We start from the raw sequence: 25,488 nt of genomic DNA on the forward strand, positions 1-25,488 counted from the left end.
CTTGTTGAACTCAACGACTCGAATGCAACGTCTTTTGAAATATATCATGAATGACTCTAAGTAATATCTCTAAAATGAGCAAATGCACAGCGGAAGATTTATTTAATACCTGAGAATAAACATGCTTTAAAGTGTCAACCAAAATGTTGGTGAGTTCATAGGTTTATCATAACAATCATTTCAAATAATATAATAGACCACAAGATTCTCATTTTTCATAACTAACATTACACTCGCAAGTGTATAAAAATCCATTCGTATGATGAACACCTGGTAACCGACATTAACATAATGCATATAGAATATCCCCCGCATACTCGCAAGTATGCCATAAATATTGGAAATCGCAATCACCATTTAAATCGAAGTACTAAAGCATTACAAATTCCAGAATGGGGTTTGTTAGGCCCATAGATCTATCTTTAGGATTCGCATCAATTATGGGCCATTTCCCTAATTCTTAGGTTACCATACTTGAAGGGGAAATATTTGGTTTAGTAATCCAACCATACAATGTAGTTTCAAGTACTTGTGTCTATTTCGTAAAACATTTATAAAAGCAGCGCATGTATTCTCAGTCCCAAAAATATATATTGCAAAAGCATTTAAAAAGGGAGCAAATGAAACTCACAATACTGTATTTTGTAGTAAAAATACATATGACGAAACTGAACAATGCAGGGTTGACCTCGGATTCACGAACCTATATCATTCATTTATATATTAAAACGTATACTTGTAATCGAACAAATATACATATTATTATTAATGACATAGTTTTTATATTAATAACTTACATATTTCGTTACTTAATTAAATAAATCTGTTTTATATATAAAAATATTAATATAGTGAAGTTATATATTAAATATATAGTTTTTATATGAAGAATCATTTGTTTGTGAAATTCATAATTTTGGTAATACTAATATTAGTAATAATAAGGATATATATTAATAATAATAAAAGTAATAATAATAATAATAATAATAATAATAATAATAATAATAATAATAATAATAATAATAATAATAATAATAATAATAATAATAATAATAATAATAATAATGATAATGATACCAATAGTTATAATAATTTTTGTAATTCCTTTAAATCATAATTTGATTAAATTTATAATCATTTTCATAATAATATTTATATCAAAATTTCTTTATTTATAATTTTAACAATGTTATAAAAACCTTCATATTCAAGGTCATAATAATCATAATCTTTGTGTTTAATTTCTATACTAATGACTATAGTTTCTTATAACGTTAATTAGTAATCATAATTATAATTTTACATGTATTCATATAATTATAACCAATTTCTATAATTTTTAATATATCATCTTTTATTATATATTTGTCTTATTAATATGTTTAATAGTCTTGAAATTATAATAATAATAATAATAATATTAACAATAACAACACAATAATAATAATGCTAGTAATAACCATAATATTAGAAATGATAATACTAATAAATTTTTAAATGATAATACTAGTAATAATACTGATAATATCATAAATTATATTAATAATTACTTCGTTAGTAATAATAACTAATCATAATTACAATAATACTAATTAATGATAATAATAATAATAATAATAATAATAATAATAATAATAATAGTAATAATAGTAATAATAATAATAATAATAATAATAACAATTCATAATAATAATAATAATAATAATAATAATAATAATAATAATAATAATAATAATAATAATAATAATAATAATAATAATAATAATAATAATAATAATAATAATAATAATAATAATAATAATAATAATAATAGAAATAAAAATAAAAGCTTTATACCCTTTTAAAAACTTCTGTAAAAAGAGTTGCCCCATACCGGGCTCGAACCCGTGACCTCTCGCACACACACAAACACCCTAACCACTTGTCCGTTTCTTTATTTTTGTAATTATACCAAGAGTAATAAATATAACCCGCCTTTAATTCTGTTTCTCTCCTCCTTCTTCTTATAAATCAGTCGACCAGATTAACCAAATCATGACATCGATTATTTGATTGTTTTAGGACTTAATATGATATAGATACGACCTGATAATGGGTGTATTGGAATTCAACAGAACACGGAAAAAATTAAAATAAAATAGAATCTGTTTAGTTCACGACGAGTATAAATGAAGTCCAACATTGATTTTGAAATCTAGACGTTTTTGGCCTATACTTTCTTCATGAAATAGTTTTCAATTCATACCTATAAACTTTACAAATCGTCAATTTAACTTGTAACCTCAAAACCAATCCGAATTTCATGAAGAACAGGTAGTTTGACTTTTTTTAATTAAAGGTTTGACTCGAAAATTAAAGATCGATAGAATGATTTGGGTTTTGAAACTTTGCAGAAAGATCACTCATTATATTCCTAATAAAACTACATTTAAGGATTTGGGAATTTGATTTGATTTCGAAGCTTTTAAAAAAAGAAACAAGAACAGAGGTAGCGTCTGTTTTCTTGGGGATTTTTGATGATTTCAATCAAAATAAGGCTGTAAGGATTAATGGTAATTGATTGTTAGTAATGTGAGGTTTTATTGGTATCACATATCACTGAAATTGAATCGTTTACATAACAAATTGATGTCGACAGTTTATAAATCAAATTCAGAGAAAATAAAAAAAAATAAAAGGAGAAAGGGATTGGCAACGGATTTTGTTTGTTAATGTGATCCTTTGCAATCAAATCGTACCAATTACAGACAGATTTAGCAGTTTAGACAAGGACAGGGAACTGAATTCGATCTGTTTCTGATTCTATATATATATAAACTTAATTTTTTTTGTAATTAATCTTTATTAATTATAATACTTATTAAATAATAATAACTAGTAATATTAATAATAGAATTTATAATAATGGTATTAATAATAATAATAATAATAATAATAATAATAATAATAATAATAATAATAATAATAATAATAATAATAATAATAATAATAATAATAATAACAAAGTAATACTAAAATCATATTTATAATATTGATAATATTAGTAATAGCAATATAAATGATAGTTTTTATAATAATACTTATATTAATAATGATAATAAATAAATAATATTAATATCAATGTAAATAATGAAATTTTTAATAATAGTAATAACTAATGACATTTAAATTACAATTAAATTATACTTTTAATTAATCGTATAGTAATATATATTTTTTTATAATCATAATCTTACAATTTTACAATAATAATACTATTATTAATATTAATAGTAACACTGAAAGTAATAGTAGTATTACATCAACAACTATGTCATAATTTGAAATCAAATATCACATATAATTAATTATGTAATATTTATATATATACTGTATATATATAATGTAACATCCTCAACCAGGCCTAGCTGTAAGATTACTAGTTTGCCCTTAAGTATATGTTGTGTTATTATATGCTTTTATTTTAATTTAATATTTATTATTATTTGATGATGTGGTTAGGACCAGTTTGTGACAAGGGTCACAGAACAGGTTTGTTTATTTAATTTGGACTTCGTTTGGATTTCTAAATGATGTACGAAAGATATCAGATAACTGATAAATACCCATGTGTTGCACAGTGTGGGACTTAACCTCACTTAAAAGACTAGTGGGTGTTCTTTCTTCCATTTTCTAGACTTTTCCCAAACACACACCGTACTTCATCTTTTCACCTAACTAAAACCCTAATCTTGAATCTTTGATCTAGAGCTCAAATTAATCATATCATCTTGTTCTCTATGATTTCGTGATCATTTTAAGGTAAGCTTCTCTTTGATTCATGTCTTGATTCTTGCTTAAATTGGGTTTTTGTATTCTTGAGTAAAAGTTAGATTTTGAGCTTAAATCTTCATATTATGTGTTTGTATGTGTTAATTGATGTTAGAAATAGTTGCTATATAGTTTATATGGTGTATTTGAAGTGGTTTCAGTGTTAGAACTTGCAAAAATCGATTTTTTGGGCCAAAATGGCAAAAATCAGCGAGCTGGAATGTTCTAACAGCTCCCACACTTCTGAAAGGTCACCCATACGTGTGACCACGTGTTTGAGGCTCAACCACACAGTTGACAACTCACTCTCACGAGTGATGTCTCTCCCGCGCGAGTGAGCACTGGTCAGTTTTTGGTAAACTTAAAAAGGCTGTAACTTTCAAACCGTAACTCTGTTTTCGATGAATAAAATATCGTTGGACTCATCTTGAAGTTTACTATCTAATGATAAGGTTTTATGAAACTATATCAAACTTTATTTTGGTCAGAAAAAGGGATTTTATTGTGTATGTCCTGTTCTGTACTCGTTTGGTGTCGTTATTGACTGAGTTTATGATGTGGGCTTATCATATAGTGAATATATGATGATATAGGTTAAATTACTGTATGAATTGATGATTATGTTGTACATTTAGAGTTGAAACCCGATTAAACAGTTGCTGCTACTGTTCTTCATCACTCGCACGAGTGAGCCTTCACTCGTACGGTTGAGGTAGTCAACCGTGTGGTGAACCGTGCGAGTGAATAGTGATGGAAGCTTATGATTTGATTATGATGATACGTACGGTTGAGACGTGACTCGTACGAGTCACTGGTCATGCGTGTGATGAACCGTACGAATCATTTAATCCATTGATGGGTATTTAATCATAGATCAAACGTACGAGTAAGTTATCACCCGTACGGTTGAGTGTTCTCAAATGTACGAGTGAGAGTGTTACTCGTACGGTTGATGGATTAGTTATTATGTGCTTAAGTGTTGATATTTGGTGTTATTGTTTTATTGTCAGGTTGTTATCGAGACATTATAACTAACTTGTGTATATGTCTTTCTCAGGAGAAAAGGAGAAAGAGAAGGTTCAGTGATTAGACAGCTGAACACCTTCTCATTTGCTAGTAATCGGTGAGTGGGACTAACTGGAGAACATAGTATAGAGTAACATGTTATATTATGATTGCCATGCTTGTTAGATATACTTATTGTTGTGATTAGTTAGTACCATGTGATGACTGCATGTTGGTTGATGCTTGTTTGTTGGAACCCAGTGCGTCCCTATCGTGTGGTAGCCTAATTCGATAGGAGAGATCAACCTGCGGGTTGGGTTCCTCATGTGGTAGCCTATTTGCATCCGTGTGGTATATGTTTGAATGACGCGTTCATCGCGTGTGGATGATTTATGCAGCACGGTATGTAGGAGGAACTTTTGGGGTAATGTAGGAGGAACTTCCGGTAAACCCCAGCCCGATCAACTGGTGGTTAATGGTTTGGCCAAACCACCGGAGTCTTTGTAGACTGCACTACTGGGTGATGATTGTGTGTTAGACTATGTGACATGAGTAGTATAACATTTCTGTATGCTATCGCATGTAGTTAGTCGTACTCACTTAGCTTCATGCTAATTCCCCTCCATCTCCTCCCTGCAGGTTGTTAGCTTTTGTAAGTGTCGCATTTTGGGGAGAAGACGGGCATGAAGATGTTATGTTTGACTATGAAGAAACTCTGATGTGTCTTTTCCGTTAAAACTGATTTTGTTATTAAGTCACGTGACACTAGATGTATTAGTTGATTGCCAGCTGACAAATACTTTGGGATATGTAATTAAATATGTTTATGTTATTGAAATGGTTTGTTTAAAATAAATGCTTCCGCCACGTACATAAAAAAAATGGCGGTGTCACAAGTTGGTATCAGAGCTTAGTTTGGCAGCATGTGCATTGTGATCTAAATGTCATGTTCCCAAACTTAGTAGAGTCATGTCAAACATAACATGCTGGGGATGGGTTAAGTGAGTATTAGGACAGGTTATGTGTTAGTTGTTAATACTAACTGAGTTTATACTAAGCCTTGGTGTAAGTTTGTGGTAGTGCAGTAATGGCAGATAATGAAGCAAATGTTACTGGCCCTACCGCCCCTGGAACTGGAATATTCCGAGCTCCCGATGAAGATGGACACGTGTCATTGGAAAAGGAAACCTCACAGGAAGTTATAAACCTTCAAAGCCGATTATTAGAAGCTCGGGAGAAAATCAAAGAATTAGAACAAGAACGGGCTCAATGGAACCCTAATACCACTGCGTTGAACACAACTTTTTCTCCTAACTTTTATACTCAAGCCGGTGGCAGTTCCCAATCACTGTTTCCTCAAACCACCTATCAAAACCTCCAAATGTCATTCCCATTTAACCAGGCATTTCCAAACCAAATGATGTACCCATTTCAAGTTCCTGAGATGAAAAAGAAGTGTACCTATAAACAGTTTCTTGATTGCAAACCTCCAGAATATCATGGTCACACAAACCCTACAATGACCCTTAATTGGCTAAGAGAAGTGGAGAGGTCGTTAGAAGCATGTTTTTGTGAGCCTGAATCTATGGTACTGTTTGCTAGCAGGCTTCTCAAGGGTGAAGCGATGGAGTGGTGGGATTCTATTACAGCGTATTTTCCTAGGGAACAGATCAGTCAGATTACCTGGGAACAATTTGCTGCTAAGGTTCGTGAGCAGTATTGTTCTGAATATGAGATGGAAAGATTGAAAACTGAGTTTCTGAGTATGAAGATGACCGAAAGTATGACGATTGATGAGGTTTTCAGAGACTTTACATCTAAGTTGAGGTTCGTTCAATAATGGGTACCGACTGAAAAGGATAAAATTCAGCATTTCATGCTGGTAATTAAGCCAGAGTACAGAACTGTTGCGAGATTTGCAACAACCTTGGCACAGGCTCATGAGATGGCTAAAGTTACTGAAGGTGATATAATGGCAGCAAAAAGAGAAATTTCAAAAGGTGGATCTTTTAGGGGAAAATCAGGAGGTCAAGCAGGTGGTCAGTATGGTCAGCAATCAAGTGATCAATCAGGGTTTCGTGGTAAGAATTCAGGTGGGTTTAAATAGAAGAGTAAGTCTGGTATAAGTGGCTCGGGTTCAAGTCAGCCTGATTGGTGTAATGTTTGTAAGTCGACTCATGCTGGTCCGTGTTCTCCAATGACCCGAAGATGTTTGAAATGTGGAGTGAAAGGTCATGAAGCAATAGCCTATTCTTTTAAGTCAAATGTTTGTTGGAGTTATCATCAGGAAGGTCATAGATTAGCGGATTGTCCATCTGCGTCAAGAACCAGTTCTGGGGCAGGGTCAGGAGCGAGGTCGGTTACTTCTGGGGGATCTTCTACTTCTACTGCCAGGCAGAAGAGAAAGAATCCTCCAACAGCAGAGGCAAGGGCATTTCAGATGACAGCAGACGCTGCAACCGCTACCGATGACGTCATTACCGGTATGTTCTTGGTTAATTCCTTGCCAGCTCATGTGTTGTTTGATTCATGAGCGAATCGTTCTTTTATGTCCTTAGGCTTCTGTGATAAGTTGAAGTTGCCTGTTAGGATGTTAGATGCACCTTTGGGAATAGAAGTAGCTGATGGTAAGATGGTTCCATGCACATCATCTGTGTCTGGACTTACCATCGAAATTGATGGCCATTCCTTTCCTTTAACCTGTTTGTTGATGCCTATACCTAGCTTTGATGTAGTCATAGGCATGAATTGGTTAAGAGCTAATAGGGCTAATATTAAGTGTGATAAGAAGATGATTTCTTTCCGTTTGTCCGATGGATCCCGAGTGATAGCTAGGGAGAGCGCAGTGGATTTAAATTCCCTGTGGTTTCCCTAATGAAAGCTCAGAAGGCGATATCGAAAGGGTGTGATTCGTTCTTAGATTATGTGATTAATGTTAAGAAAGAAAAGAAGCAGGTGACCGATATTCCCGTTGTGTCAGAATTTCCCGAAGTGTTTCCAGATGATCTACCAGGGTTACCTCCAGTACGTGAAGTAGAGTATAAAATCGATTTAGTTCCAGGTGCTACGCCAGTTGCAAAAGCTCCTTACAGATTATCTCCATCAGAAATCCGAGAAATGATGTCTCAGATTCATGAATTGTTAGATAAGGGTTTTATTTGACCAAGTTCTTCACCATGGGGTGCTTCTGTTTTGTTTGTGAAAAAGAAAGATGGGTCGCTTCGTATGTGTATAGATTATCGTGATCTGAATAAGAGAACAATCAAGAATAAGTATCCGATACCGAGAATAGATGATTTATTTGATCAGTTACAGGGGGCTTCCTACTTTTCAAAGATTGATTTAAGTTCAGGGTATCATCAGGTACGTGTTGCAGAGACCGACATACCAAAAACGGTGTTTAGAACTAGATATGGTCATTATGAATTTCTAGTTATGCCATTTGGGTTAACAAATGCGCCAGCAGTGTTTATGGATCTAATGAACAGAGTGTGTCGTCAGTATCTTGACAAGTTTGTGATTGTCTTTATAGATGATATCTTGATATATTCGAAAACCGAGAAAGATCATGCTACACATTTGAGATTGGTGTTAGAACTTCTGAAACAGGAACAGTTGTACGCTAAGTTTTCTAAGTGTGAATTTTGGTTGTGAGAAGTACAGTTTCTGGGTCATGTAATTTGTGAACAGGGTATTAAAGTGGATCAGTCTAAGATAGAGGCTGTAATGAATTGGAATTCACCGAAAACGCCGACAGAAATCAAAAGTTTTCTGGGTTTAGCAGGTTATTACCGTCGGTTTATCAAAGACTTTTCTAAAATAGCAGGTCCATTAAATAAGTTAACTAGAATAGATGTAGCCTTTCGATGGACTGATGAACAAGAAAAGGCTTTTTCAGACTCTCAAACAGTTGTTATGTCAAGCGCCAGTTTTAGCTTTACCAGAGGGAACAGAAGATTTTGTAGTTTACTGTGATGCGTCACGTGCAGGTCTGGGTTGTGTTTTGATGCAAAGAAATAAATTCATAGCGTATGCTTCGCGACAGTTGAAGAATCATGAACGAAATTACCCTACTCATGATTTTGATTTAACTGCAGTTTTGTTTGCCTTGAAGCTCTGGAGACACTATTTGTATGGTACGCATTGTGAAATCTATACAGATCATCAGAGTCTTCAATATATATTTTCGCAGAAAGAATTAAATATGTGTCAACGTCGATGTTTAGAATTGATTAAAGACTACGATTGTGAGATTAAGTACCATCTGGGTAAAGCAAATGTGGTCGCAGATGCTCTGAGTCGTAAGAAAACAGTCGAAAATGTTAGATTTATGAGAATTGAGATAGTTTCAGACTTGATTGATTGATTGAAAACCGTTCAGTTAGTAGCTTTGAATGACGAAAACTTAAAGACTGAGCAAATGACCAAAAGAAAATTTGACCTATGCAATGATTCTAGAGGATTAAACACCTATAATGATCGTATTTGGGTGCCTTTACTTGTAGATTTGAGAGATTTAATCCTTACAGAAGCACATAAATCTAGATTGACAGTGCATCCAGGCATTACATAGATGTACAGAGATTTGAAAACGTTGTATTGGTGGCCGACAATGAAGACAGATGTTGCAGGTTTCATAGAAAAATGTCATATTTGTGCGCAAGTTAAAGCAGAACATCAGAAGCCGTATGGGTCTCTACGACAGTTAGAAATTCCTCAGTGAAAATGGGATCATATAATGATGGATTTTGTAACCAAGTTGCCCCGAACCCAGAAAGGTCACGACATGATCTGGGTGATAGTGGATCGTTTAACAAAGAGTGCTCACTTCTTAGCTACTCATGAAACAGCTTCGTTGAGTGATTTAGCCGAGTTGTACTTAAAAGAGATCGTTAGTCGACACGGTGTACCTTTCCGACAGAGATACTAGGTTCGTGTCAACTTCTGGAATAGTTTACAACAGAATCTGGGTACGCGTGTAAATCTAAGTACAACTTATCATCCACAAATAGACGATCAGAGTGAACGAACGGTTCAAACGTTAGAAGATATGTTGAGAGCGTGTGTCTTAGAATATGGTGGTTCTTGGGATTCGCATCTTACATTGATAGAGTTTGCTTACAACAATTCGTATCATTCGAGTATTAGAATTCTGCCGTACGAAATGTTGTATGGTCACAAGTGCAGAACTCCTACGTGTTGGTTAGAAGCAGGTGAGAAACAATTTTTAGGTCCTGAAATTGTTCAGATAACCGCTGAAAAGGTCAAAATTGCACGTGAGAAGTTAAAAGCAGCTAGAGATAGACAAAAGATGTATGCTGATCCGCGCAGACGTTCGGTAACATTTAATGTAGGTGATCATGTATACTTGAAAGTTTCGCTATGGAAAGGAGTGATCAGGTTTGGTAAACGTGGTAAACTAGCTCCGAGGTTTATTGGGCCATCTCTGATCATAGAAATTTTGAATGACCAGACTGTTGTTTTAGATCTTCCTTCAGATTTAGCAGGAATTCACAAAACGTTCAATGTGTGTTATTTAAGGAAGTGTAAAGTAGACGACGAAATTTTGATTCTTCCGCTGAAGGATTTGAAAGTGGATTTGAACAAGAAGTTAGTTGAAGAGCCGATTAGAATAGTGGACAAGAAGGTCACCAAGCTAAGAAAGAAACAGATTCCTATGATGTTAGTGGAATGGCGGCACAGTTTAGGTTCCAACCTGACATGGGAAACCGTGGAGTTAATGAGGGTGCGCTATCCCCAGTTGTTTGACCTTGACCAGATTCCGAGGACGGAATCTTCTTAAGGGGGGAAGATTTGTAACATCCTCAACCGAGCCTAGCTGTAAGATTACTAGTTTGCCCTTAAGTATATGTTGTGTTATTATATGCTTTTATTTTAATTTAATATTTATTATTATTTGATTATGTGGTTAGGACCAGTTTGTGACAAGGGTCACAGAACAGGTTTGTTTATTTAATTTGGACTTCGTTTGGGTTTCCAAATGATGTACGAAAGATATCAGATAACTGATAAATACCCTTGTGTTGCACGGTGTGGGACTTAACCTCACTTAAAAGACTAGTGGGTGTTCTTTCTTCCATTTTCTACACTTTTCCCAAACACACACCGTACTTCATCTTTTCACCTAACCAAAACCCTAATCTTGAATCTTTGATCTAGAGCTCAAATTAATCATATCATCTTGTTCTCTGTGATTTCGTGATCATTTTAAGGTAAGCTTCTCTTTGATTCATGTCTTGATTCTTGCTTAAATTGGGTTTTTGTGTTCTTGAGTAAAAGTTAGATTTTGAGCTTGAATCTTCATATTATGTGTTTGTATGTGTTAATTGAAGTTAGAAATAGTTGCTATATAGTTTATATGATGTATTTGAAGTGGTTTCAGTGTTAGAACTTGCAAAAATCGAGTTTTTGGGCCAAAATGGCAAAAATCAGCGAGCTTGAATGTTCTAACAGCTCCCACACTTCTGACAGGTCACTCGTATGTGTGACCATGCGTTTGAGGCTCAACCACATGGTTGATGACTCACTCGCACGAGTGATGTCTCTCCCGCGCGAGTGAGCACTGGTCAGTTTTTGGTAAACTTTAAAAGGTTGTAACTTTCAAACCGTAACTCCGTTTTCGATGAATGAACTATCGTTGGACTTGTCTTGAAGTTTACTATCCAATGAAAAGGTTTTAAGAAACTATATCAAATTTTATTTTGGTCAGAAAAAGGGATTTTATTGTGTATGTCCTGTTCTGTACTCGTTTGGTGTCGTTATTGACTGAGTTTATGATGTGGGCTTATCATATAGTGAATATATGATGATATAGGTTAACTTACTGTATGAATTGATGATTATGTTGTACATTTGGAGTTGAAACCCGATTAAACAGTTGTTGCTACTGTTCTTCATCACTCGCACGAGTGAGCCTTCACTCGTACGGTTGAGGTAGTCAACCATGTGGTGAACCGTGCAAGTGAGTGGTGATGAAAACTTATGATTTGATTATGATGATACGTACGGTTGAGACGTTACTCGTACGAGTCACTGGTCACGAGTGTGATGAACCGTATGGATCATTTAATCCATTGATGGGTGTTTAATCATAGATCAAACGTACGAGTAAGTTATCACCCGTACGGTTGAGTGTTCTCAAACGTACGAGTGAGAGTGTTACTCGTACGGTTAATGGATCAGTTGTTATGTGCTTAAGTGTTGATATTTGGTGTTATTATTTTATTGTCAGGTTGTTATCGAGACATTATAACTAACTTGTGTATATGTCTTTCTCAGGAGAAATGGAGAAAGAGAAGGTTCAGTGATTAGACAGCTGAACACCTTCTCATTTGCTGGTAATCGGTAAGTGGGACTAACTGGAGAACATAGTATAGAGTAGCATGTTATATTATGATTGCCATGCTTGTTAGATATACTTATTGTTGTGATTAGTTAGTAGCTTGTGATGACTGCATGTTGGTTGATGCTTGTTTGTTGCAACCCAGTGCGTCCCTATCTTGTGGTAGCCTAATTCGATAGGAGAGATCAACCTGCGGGTTGGGTTCCTCATGTGGTAGCCTATTTGCATCCGTGTGGTTTATGTTTGAATGACGTGTTTGTTGCATGTGGATAATTTATGCAGCACGGTATGTAGGAGGAACTTCCGGTAAACCCCAGCCTGATCAACTGGTGGTTAATGGTTTGGCCGAACCGACAGAGTCTCTGTAGACTGCACTATTGGGTGATGATTGTGTGTTAGACTATGTGACATGAGTAGTATAACATTTCTGTATGCTATCGCCTGTAGTTAGTCGTACTCACTTAGCTTCGTGCTAATTCCCCTCCATCTCCTCCCTGCAGGTTGTTAGCTTTTGTAAGTATCGCATTTTGGGGAGAAGACGGGCATGAAGATTTTATGTTTGACTATGAAGAAACTCTGATGTGTCTTTTCCGTTAAAACTGATTTTGTTATTATGTCACGTAACACCAGATGTATTAGTTAATTGCCAGCTGACAAATACTTTGGGATATGTAATTAAATATGTTTATGTTATTGAAATGGTTTGTTTAAAATAAATACTTCCGCCACGTATTTAAAAAAATAATTTGCGGTGTCACATATAATAAAACTTACAGAATATTTAATATTATACATTTTAATATATATATATATATATATATATATATATATATATATATATATATATACATTATACATATAATAATAATTATTTACATAAATCATATATATTTATATAACTTCATTTTAATAACAACTTAATTATGTTGTATATTATTTTACATATTTAATTCAGATGATTAAACTGTATTCTATAATTTCAAATCATTATATATATTTATATTTATATTTATATATACATATATATATATATATATATATATACATATTTATTTACAACCAATTGTTCGTGAATCGTCGGGAATAGTCGAAGGGTAATTGAATTTATGAACATAGTTCTAAATCTTTTGAGACTCAGCATTACAGACTTTGCTTATCGTGTCGAAATCACTTAAAGATCAAGTTTAAATTTGGTCAGAAATTTCCGGGTTGTCACAATTCATATGGTGAACACCAGGTAACCGACATTAACAAGATGCATATAGAATATCCCCATCATTCCAGGACACCCATCGGACATGATAAACTCGAAGTACTAAAGCATTCCAAATTCCAGAATGGGGGTTGTTAGTTCTCGTAGATCTACCTTTAGGATTCGCGTCAATTAGGGGCCAGTTCCCTAATTCTTAGGCTACCAAGCTAAAAGGGGCATATTTGATTTCGATCATTCAACCAAAAAATGTAGTTTCACGTACTTGTGTCTATTTTGTAAAACATTTATAAAACTGCATGTATTCTCATCCCAAAAATATTAGATTTTAAAAGTGGGACTATAACTCACTTTCACAGATTTTTACTTCGTCGGAATTTAAGACTTGGCCACGGATCAATTCACGAACCTATAACAAATATATACATATATATCAAAGTATGATCGAAATATATTCACAACATTTTTTATTACATTTTAATGATTTAAGTTTATTAAATTAGCGGTCCAACGTTAGTAATCTACAACTAGTTGTCCATAGTTAGATGTACAGAAATAAATCAATATATATTATCTCGAATCAATCCACGGCCCAGTGTCTACATGTCTCAGACTCGATCACAACTCAAAGTATATATATTATTTTGGAATCAACCTCAACCCTGTATAGCTAGCTTAAGCATTACTGCATATAGAGTGTCTATGGTTGTTCCAAATAATATATATAGATGGGTCGATATGATATGTCAAAACATTGTATACGTGTCTATGGTCTATCAAGGTTACATAATATGTTAGAGTAATGTATAATACAATATAAGTTAGTTAAGTTATGGTTAGAATAGATTTGTTACAAATTTCACGTAGCTACAACAAGCAAAAATATCCAATTTTGTTTTACCCATAACTTCTTCGTTTTAAATCCGTTTTGAGTGTTTTCAAGTTGCTATGGTTTTATAATGAACTAAAATTTATGAAACTAAACAGAAAAAGTATAATTTTATAGTCGAAAATAGAGGTTACAAGTCATTTTTGTAAGAGGTAATCATTTCAGTCGAAAGAACGACGTCTTGATGACCATTTTGAAAAGCATACTTCCACTTTGAGTTTAACCATGATTTTTGGATATAGTTTCATGTTCATAAGAAAAATCATTTTCCCAGAAAGACAACTATTAAATCAAAGTTTATCATAGTTTTTAATTATCTAACCCAAAACAGCCCGCGGTGTTACTATGACGGCGTATGTCCGGTTTTACGGTGTTCTTCGTGTTTCCAGGTTTTAAATCATTAAGTTAGCATATCATAAAGATATAGAACATGTGTTTAGTTGATTTTAAAAGTTAAGATAGATGGATTAACTTTGTTTGCGAACAAGTTTAGAATTAACTAAACTATGTTCTAGTGATTACATGTTATAATCATCGAATAAGATAGTTTTATATATATATGAATCGAATGATGTTATTAACATCATTACTACCTTAAGTTTAGTAGGTAAACCTACTGGAAGTGACAAAAAAGTGATCTAGCTTCAAAGGATTCTTGGATGGCTTGAAAGTTCTTGAAGTAGAATCATGACACGAAAACAAGTTCAAGTAAGATTTCTACTCGAAATAAGATTGTTATAGTTATAGAAATTGTATCAAAGTTTGAATATGAGTATTACCTTAAATTAGAGAGATAACCTACTGTAAATAACAAAGGTTTTTTCATCTTAGATGATTACTTTGAATGGATTAGAAAGATTGAAAGTAATCTTGCAATCTCGAAAGGTTTCTTGAAGTGTTCTTGATGTGTTCTTAAATGATTCTTTTTATGGTGATCTAAGCTTTGATTATGAGATCAAAACATGCCGAATAAGATGAGAGTTAGAAGAGGTGAAAGTGTGTGTGTTTAGAGAGTAATATGATGTTGTAATCTAGCATGAAATGGATGTATATATCCATGCTAATCCCACGTTTTTTTTAGTTAGTCAACAAAGGCTTCTCTAGTTTTGTTATTTAGCTTAATCATTCATGGTAAATGACAAAGGTTAATCCCTACATGTTTCTATAATGGATGATGAGTCATTTAGGGCTGCTAAGATCAGATTATTATGTGTATGTATCAATAGTAAGCACACCTAGAAGCTGTGTATTATACGAGTACGAATACGGGTGCATACGAGAAGAATTGTTGATGAAAATGAATGAGAACGTAAATGTAAGTATTTTTGTTAAGTAGAAGTACTTTGATATGTGTCTTTGAGTCTTTCAAAATTGTACTAATACATCTTAATACACTACATGTATGTTCATTTTAACTGAGTCGTTAAGTCATCGTTAGTCGTTACATGTAAGTGTTGTTTTTGAAAGCTTCAAGTTAACGATCTCATTTAATGTTATTGAAAGCTTTAAATCAAATTTTAACACATCTTTAATAAAAAGTTAACGATTTCCAGTTAGGAGCTCTGCCCCTTGGACCCCGCCAGGGGTTGTCACCCCTTGGACCCCGCTATCAAGGGCGCTGCCCCCGAACCCCCGTCATAATCAAGATAAGTTCAAACAAGTGTGCACTCCATACTTTCCCAAACTTGTTCGATATTTATCAAAGTTATTTTGGTTAACAAATAAATCCCATTACACTTAAATCATATTGGTGACACAAAATCACCAACAATGAATATATCTTAATATGATATATATATATATATATATATATATATATACATTAATTAAAATGTCATTACAACGATAATCGTTATATATATGTCTCGTTTCGAAATTCTTAAGTTAGTAATCTTGTTTTTACATATGTATTTCATTGTTAACACACTTAATGATATATATAATTATCATTTTATCATGTTAAATATAGTGTAACAATATCTTAATATGATACATATGTATTTAGTAAGACGTTGCTATAACGATAATCGTTATATATATCATTTCGAGTTTCATAATTCAATAGTCTCATTTTATGTATATAACTCATTGTTAATATACCTAGTGAGATACTTACTTTTTATAATATCATGTTAGCTATATATATATATATATATATATATATATATATATATATATATATATATATATATATATATATATATATATCATATAGTTTTTACAAGTTTTAACGTTCGTGAATCGCCGGTCAACTTGGGTGGTCAATTGTGAAGGTTTTTTGTATGCCCGAGAGACATATTAAATTAATGTGGCGAATATGTTGTGATCCAAGTCGGGTCATACCCAATAACAAGCTTACCGACACCTTATTAGTATTTGATTGTAACGATTGGTTCATTGATCAAATACGCGACACTTGAACTTTAAGGAAAATTGGTTTTCTTAAATTTTACTTGATGTGTACATATATATATATAAATTATGGAATAATTTATATAATATGGATTTAATTAATTATTGGTTAAATGATTAATTAATTTATGTTGCATTTTTATATAAATTGGTTTTATATAAAATGGAATGTGCATAAAATTTAAATTGCAAGTTTATAAAATGAGCAAGTTTTATAAAATTGTCATGTTTTATAAAACCATTTTATAAAAATACTAGTGGCATTGGAGTCCATCCAAGCATGCATTTGACTAGCCACATGAGTGGTTACTTCATATATTCATGTGGCATAAGTACCAAGGTTTTTAGGGAATCACTAGTACATGCAAACACACCAAGTAAACTTCAAAAAAAACTGCACAAAAACACTCCTTTGGAGCTGCTGTCTGCCGTGAGTTTTGTGAGGGAGAAAGGGTTCTCAAACTTTTTTTTGCAAGCTAATTTCAAGTGATAATAAATCCTAACCAAAGTACAAGGTGTTGGTGATAAGCTTGGGGTATAACAACTTGAGGTTCCATAGTTTTGGAGCTCTATTCATCATCATCATCTTCATCATTCATTACCTAGCTTGGAATAGGTATAACCTCCTTACTATCTTGTAGTTTGTAAGCATATATCACAACTTGATCCTAATTGGGTTTTAACTTTAAAAGGTTAAAGGAATACAAGTTTTAAATGCTAATACTTACATGCTTCCGCTTTAATTTGTTTCTTAAAATGTTCTAAGTATTATGAAACTTGTTAAAACCTAACAATGGTATCTAGAGCCGAAGTTGATGAAATATGCTTCGAGATGATATGTTAAACCCACTATATTTTGCATTTTATGAACATGCATGTAAGTAAAATGCAAAAATTTAAGGGTTTGGGTGGGTTTGGTATTTAGGCCGAATTTAAGGAGACCCAAAATGGGTTTTTGGGTTCTTCCATTTGGTCTAATTTTGGTTGTATGTAATGTTCACAATCCTAGCCTTGACCTTGTGTTGCATGCATGTGTGTTTGGTTGATTTATGATTCATTTGGTATGTATTATCATTCATTCAAAAGGCATGTAATAATTATTCAATTGGTTTGTAATAATATTCATTTGGTTATGTAATTTATTTTATATTTGGTATGTAAAATAGATTAGGTTGTATTTCATTTTCTAGACAAAATGTATTAGGATATATTTTGTAAAATGATGAAGATGATGAAGACTTGAAGAACACATGAAGAAGCATTTGGATGCAAGATTAAGTGGGAGATTTTAAAATCTCCTACTTTGTGTTATTACCCTTAACCGGTGGCATTTGTTTTCGGCTAAACAAATGTCTACCAAAAATGGCTTGATTGTGAACATATGATTTTGCATGCGTGGTTGTTTTGTATGATTATGTGGATTGTATGTTTGTATGCTACAAGTTAATCACACAAGTTAACAACAAACTAAAATGGCAATTTAAATTGGTTAAAATTGACATTATTAACGACATGCAAAACGTCAATTTAAATGGTTAAATTAAAAATCGGTTATTAAGAACATGATAAAATGGTTTATATCAGTGTAATAAAATTGGCTTTATTACATAACATGAAAATGGATTTTCAAATAAACCATACACTAAATGCATGTTGGTGTATGGTGCAAAAGTTTTCTCAAACTAGAATTAACGAAAACTCAAAATCCCTTTCACTAACAAGGTAAACAAGTTTAACGCCATCCTATTGTGTGACACTTAAAAGTATTAGGGAACTCATGATGGGATAAAGGTCACCTAACCGTTATGAGCAAATTAATATGATTAAGGTAAATTTCGCATGCTTGTGGGATAAAGGTCACCTAACCACATGTATGTTAAATTTACAAGTCTATACAAGTAGGACGACTTGATTTGGGAATCATGAACTTAGGGTCACCGAAGCATGAAGAACAAATAGGCGTTGATGGGATAAATATGCCATGCAAAAGGATTGCATGATCCCATACTCTAGAAGTTGCAAATGGATTGCAATTGTCATTTATTGACTACCTAGCTAAATCAAATTGCGGGATAAAGGTCACCTAACCGAAATTTGGTTTACCGTTGGATTCTAGAATTTAATAATTCAATTTGATTTAAAGGGTATTGAATGTTAAATTAAAATCGATACTTAAACGAACTTTGTTAATTTTGTAGATGGCCGCCAATAACAACAACAACATTCCAAACGCACCACTTAATCTAAACCACCTATCATTAAGGTCTCTCTTAGAGAAAGACAAACTCAACCATACAAACTTTATGGATTGGTTCCGCAATCTTCGGATTGTCCTCAAACAAGAGGATAAAATGTATGTGCTTGAGGACCCCATTCTCGATCAACCGGATGAGAATGATGTGGAGGCAATGGCCTCTTACGATAAGTATTGCCACGACTCCCTTCAAGTCTCATGCTTAATGCTTGGGACTATGATACCCGAACTCCAAAAGGATTTCGAGCATCATAGTGCATACGACATGATAACGCAATTGAAGGAGATGTTCCTTCAACAAGCGCGTGTCGAGCGATTCGAAATGGTTCGGGCGCTACATGCTTGTCGTATGGACGATACCCAATCAGTTTCATCTTATGTACTTAAGATGAAAAGCCTTATCGATCGTGCTAACCGTCTTAACCTAAACATATCTAATGAGTTAGCCACCGATCTTATCCTTAACTCCCTATCAAAAAGGTTTGATCAATTTGTAATTAATTACAATATGAATGGGATGGATAAGAGCATAGGTGAGCTTCACGGTATGCTTAGAACGGCGGAAACTAGCATGGGTAAAAGGGCTTTACCCGTGTTAGCAATCGATCAAGGTGGATCCAAAGGTAACACCTCTAAGCCAAAGGTGGCTAAGAGAAAAGGACTCGCCCATCAAGGCAAAGGGAAGGGGAAGATGGTTACCCCAATCATCAACAAGGCTAAGAAGCAAAAGGTAGCCGAGAAGGCAAACCCCAAGGAAGACCCATGTTTCGGTTGCGGTGAGATGGGTCATTGGAAACGAAACTGTCCGGTCTATCTTAAGGAGTTGAAGGACAAGAGGGATGCAGGGCAAACCTCAGGTAATGTATATATGGTATATATAGAGCTTAGTATTACTTCTTCTAATACATGGGTATTAGACACTGGATGTGGAACTCACATTTGCAATTCATTGCAGGGGTTCAAAAAAAGTAGCAAGCAAACGGGAACATCAAGTCTCTACATGGGTAATGGAGCCAAAGTGCTAGTTAAGGCTCAAGGAGACTTTGTGATAAAGCTTCCAAGTGGTTTGGAACTTATTTTGAATGATGTTTTGTATGCACCCGACTTATGTCGAAACATTATTTCCATTTCCCGCTTGAAACAATGTGGTTTTTATCTTAATTTTGTTAATGATGATATCCATATTTATTTAGATAATGTATTCTATTTCAAGGCTTCACCTTCAAATGGAATTTATGAATTGGTTCATGATGACACATCATCTAGTAGCTCAATGTACCATACAAGCACCAAGAAACTCAAAAGGGATTTGAGTGATTCCTACTTATGGCATTGTCGCCTTGGTCACATAAACAAGAACCGAATACATACACTTCAAAAGAATGGACTTTTGAAATCAAATGAAATGGATTCGTTTGAAGTATGTGAATCTTGTTTACAAGGCAAGATGACTAAAGCACCTTTCAAAGGGACCTATGAAAGGGCTAAAGATTTATTGGGATTAATACATTCGGATGTATGTGGACCCTTTAAACCCATGACTAGGAATGGTGAAAGATACTTTGTTACTTTCATTGATGACTTTAGTCATTTCGGATATGTCTACTTATTAAGACACAAGGACGAAACGTTTGAAGCATTTAAAGAATATCAAAACGAAGTACAAAATCAACTCAATAGGACAATTAAGGTACTTCGTACCGATAGAGGAGGTGAATACCTAAGCGATGCCTTCCAAGATCATCTTAGGAGTTGTGGGATTATCTCACAACTTACTCCACCCGGAACACCCCAACTTAATGGAGTTTCCGAAAGGAGAAACCGAACCCTAATGGATATGGTTCGATCTATGATGGCAAGAAGCTCGTTACCTCTATCATTTTGGGGTTATTGTCTAAGCTCCGCGGCTCATATTTTAAATATGGCCCCAACCAAGAAAGTGGAACGAACTCCTCACGAGATGTGGTTTGGTAAACCTCCATCTCTATCATACTTAAAGGTATGGGGATGTGAAGCTTATCCTAAGCGTTACGTCCCTAATAAGTTGAATGCTCGATCCACGAAGTGTATCTTCATAGGATATCCCAAGGATAATATGGGATACTATTTCTATGATCCATCCGAGCAGAATGTATTTGTTGCTCGGAAGGCGGAATTCCTTGAAACTAAGTTCCTAATGGAAGGAAATAGTGAAAGGAAGATAGATCTTGAAGAGGTTCAAGATCAAGTAGATGATACACAATTGGTTGACACTAGCACTCAACATGAAAATGTTGATAGTGATCAAATGAATGATCAAAATACACAAGACATTCGTAGATCTGGTAGGATTAGCAATCCTCCTGAGAGATATGGGTTTCTCATAGATGGTTGCTATACGGTTGATTTGGATGAACCAACAAACTACCAAGATGCTTTATCAAGGATTGATAAAGATAAATGACAGGAAGCCATGAACGCCGAGATGCAATCCATGTATGAAAACCAAGTGTGGGAACTTGTTGAGCAACCTCCTAGCTCTAAGCTAGTTGATTGCAAATGGCTTTTCAAGAAGAAAACCGACATACATGGAAACTTGGATACATATAAAGCTAGACTTGTAGCAAAAGGTTTCACTCAAACTCAAGGGGTTGATTATGATCAAACTTTCTCGCCATTGGCAATGCTAAAGTCTATTAGGATATTATTTGCCATTGCTGCTCACTACGACTATGAAATATGGCAAATGGATGTCAAAACCGCTTTCCTAAATGGATATCTTATGGAAGATGTCTATATGGTCCAGCCTGAAGGTTTTGTTGATCCAAAATATCCTAAAAGTGTATGCAAGTTAAAGAAGTCAATCTACGGATTGAAACAAGCATCTAGAATGTGGAATCAACGTTTTAATGAGGAAGCCGAGAAATTTGGCTTCATTAAAAATGGTGATGAAGCTTGTGTATATAAGAAAGCTAGTAGGAGCGCTATCATGTTCCTTGTACTATATGTGGATGATATATTATTATTTGGGAATGATATTACCACAATGCAAGGAGTCAAAACTTGGCTAAAGAGTTGCTTCTCCATTAAGGATCTTGGAGATGCACAATACATATTGGGGATAGGGATCTATAGGAATAGATCCAAGAGATTGATAGGTTTAAGTCAAAGTACATACATTGATAAAATCTTGAAAAGGTTCAAGATGGAAAACTCTAAGAGAGGTTTGGTACCTATTCAAAAGGGAACCGTTCTCAGTTCATCTCAGTGTCCTGCCACGAAAGATGAACAAGAGAGAATGAAGAAAGTCCCATATGCATCTGCTATTGGGTCTATCATGTATGCAATGATATGTACTAGACTGGATGTGTCATGCGCTCTAAGCTTGACAAGTAGATACCAGAACAACCCAGGAAACAGTCATTGGATTGCTGTTAAAAGTATATTGAAATACCTTAGAAGGACTAAGGATATGTTTCTAATATACGGATCTGGTGAGGAGGAACTCGCTGTAAAAGGTTACGTGGACGCGAGCTTCCAAACTGATCGAGATGATTCTCGATCACAATCCGGTTATGTATTTACATTAAATGGTGGTGCGGTCTCTTGGAAGAGTTCGAAACAGGAGGTTGTTGCGTTATCCACTACAGAGTCGGAGTACATTGCCGCCTCATTGGCAGCACAGGAAGCTGCATGGATGAAGAAATTCATCGACGACTTAGGAGTGGTCCCTTCCATTCAGGACCCTCTTGAGATCTTTTGTGACAACGAGGGTGCGATTGCTCAAATCAAGGAACCTCGTGCCCATCAAAAGACTCATCACATTGAGCGGAGATTCAACTACATAAGGGATGAAGTTGAAAAAGGAAAGATATGTATTCGCAAAGTTCATACAGATCATAATGTTGCGGATCCACTCACGAAGCTTTTACATGGGCCAAAACATGAGGGACATGTTTGTGCATTAGGGCTTCGATATTCTAGTGATTGGATATGATCTATTTTATGTATTGTACCGGAACGAAATTATTCAAACTCATTAATATAACTATGGTGTTAATTTATTTGAGTTATGTTCCTATTTTGCATATTTCATCCATGAATAAGCAATTATTCTAAATTTCCGTAGTCGATCACATTTGTGGGAACAAGTGTGAGGTTTAGACTATTATGAACTCGGATTGGTATACATTCATAGGTTGAATGTGGGGCAAGGTTGCAACCAAGGTTCATAGATATTTGTGGGAAACAAATATTGGAAGACCCGCTCTCAAGAATTACTGTATAGAGCCTTTGTGGTTGATCACATGTAATCTTGAGTAAAGGCGAATATCATTGTATCCTCTGACCTGAGATACATATTGGGTTTGGATATTCACCAAGTACTGTGTCTTGATTCTTTCCTTCGCTATTCTGAAACATGGTAGTACATAAGGAAGAACTCAGGTATATTACAAGGTGTATATTGATGTGCAGCGGGGTGTATATAAAATAGTTATTAATTTTAGCAGAAAACACTATTAAATACGATACAATTTTACACAAGATATTTATTTATTTATAGAATGGATATACTTAAACCTTGCTACAACACTTATAGGCAGTGTACCTAATCGTACAGTAGTGTAGTTTTTAGTAAGTCCGGTTCGTTCCACAGGGAAATCTTTAAACAAAGCTCAACGCTATATTAGTTTCTTTTTATAAAAATACAAACATATATATAAGTAATATTATTATTATAAAGGGGGGTTTTTACCGTTTAATGACCGGTTTGTCGATTTTAAGATTTTAGTCGCAGTTAAAACCTAATGTAAAATATAAAATAAATACAAAACTTAAATTAAAGCGTAAAGTAAATAACGATAATGAAATTGCGAATAATAAAAATGCGAGAAAATAAAATTGCGATAATTAAAAAGTACGATAATTAAAAGTGCGATAAAATAAAATAACAATAAATAAAAGTGCGATAATTAGAAGTGCAATTAAATATAAAATAAAGGAAATTAAATATGAAATAAAAGAATTATGCTTATTTAAACTTCCGTAATCATGATGTTTGACGTGTTGATTTTAGTTTTATGCCCATGGGTTAATTGTCCTTTGTCCTGGATTATTCAATATGTCCGTCTGGTTTTTGTCCATAACAGTCCATCAGTCATAAATATAAATTGCAAGTGTCCTTGTCAAATTATTATTATACCCGAAGTTAAATATTCCAACTAATTGGGGATTCGAATTGTAACAAGGTTTTAATACTTTGTTTAATGAATACACCAGGTTATCGACTGCGTGTAAACCAAGGTTTTACTACTTTGTTAACAATTACACCAATTACCCTTGAATGTAATTTCACCCCTGTTTTGATTATTCTAGTGGCTATTAATCCATTCCCGTGTCCGGTTAAATGAACGATTATTCGTACATATAAATACCCCGCCCATCGTGTCCGATCGAGTGTATATGGTAATTTATAGGGACGCCCAATTGTAAATCTTTATATTAACATTAACAAACTTTCATTTAGTTAAACAAATATAAAGCCCATTAATAGCCCATAGTCTAGTTTCCACAAGTGTCGTTCTTTTGTCCAAACCCCAATTATGGTACAAAGCCCAATTACCAAATTTTAGTAATTAGCCCAACATCATGATTACTTCGTTTTAAATAAGCATAATAATAACTTAGCTACGAGACATTAATGTAAAAAGGTTGAACATAACTTACAATGATTAAAAATAGCGTAGCGTTACACGGACAGAATTTCGACTTACACCCTTACAACATTCGCTAACATACCCTTATTATTAGGATTTAAAATTAAAATTAAAATTAAAATATAAATTATATATATATATATTACTCGTATGAATGAGAAGAAAAAAGATATGAAATTTGATCAGAATTCGGTTGGCTTTATAGCCAGAGTTGAAAATTGGGGCTCCGCGACTCGCGGCAAAATGCCCTTCAATCTCCGCGAGTCGCGGAGGATGTATTTACAGCTCACACCCTTGGAGTTTCTTGCTGCCGACGGTTTTAATAATATATATATAATATATATATAATTAATATAATTAATTATATATTATATTATATTTATATACATAGTTAACTTGTAATTTTTAGTCGGTTGCGTCGAGCGTTAAGAGTTGACTCTGGTCCCGGTTCCGGATTTTCGAACGTCCTTGCGTACAATTTTATATTTTGTACTTTGCGTTTTGAATCTTGTACTCTTGTAATTTCGAGACGTTTCTTATCAATAATTGGAACCTTTTTGATTGTCTTTTGTACTTTTGAGCTTTTTGGTCGTTTGCGTCTTCAATTCGTCGAATCTGTCTTTTGTCTTCACCTTTTATTATTTAAACGAATATCTCTTGTAAATAGAACAATTGCAACTAAAAGCTTGTCTTTCTTGAGGAATAATGCTATGAAATATATGTTCGTTTTCAGCATTATCAAATATTCCCACACTTGAGCGTTGCTTGTCCTCAAGCAATATCGTCTTGAAATACTAGAATCACTTCTTTATTCTTCACACTTTGTACATCATTGATTTCTATACG

The sequence above is a fragment of the Rutidosis leptorrhynchoides genome, chromosome 8 (genome assembly GCF_046630445.1).
Source record: "Rutidosis leptorrhynchoides isolate AG116_Rl617_1_P2 chromosome 8, CSIRO_AGI_Rlap_v1, whole genome shotgun sequence".
Taxonomy (NCBI): domain Eukaryota; kingdom Viridiplantae; phylum Streptophyta; class Magnoliopsida; order Asterales; family Asteraceae; genus Rutidosis; species Rutidosis leptorrhynchoides.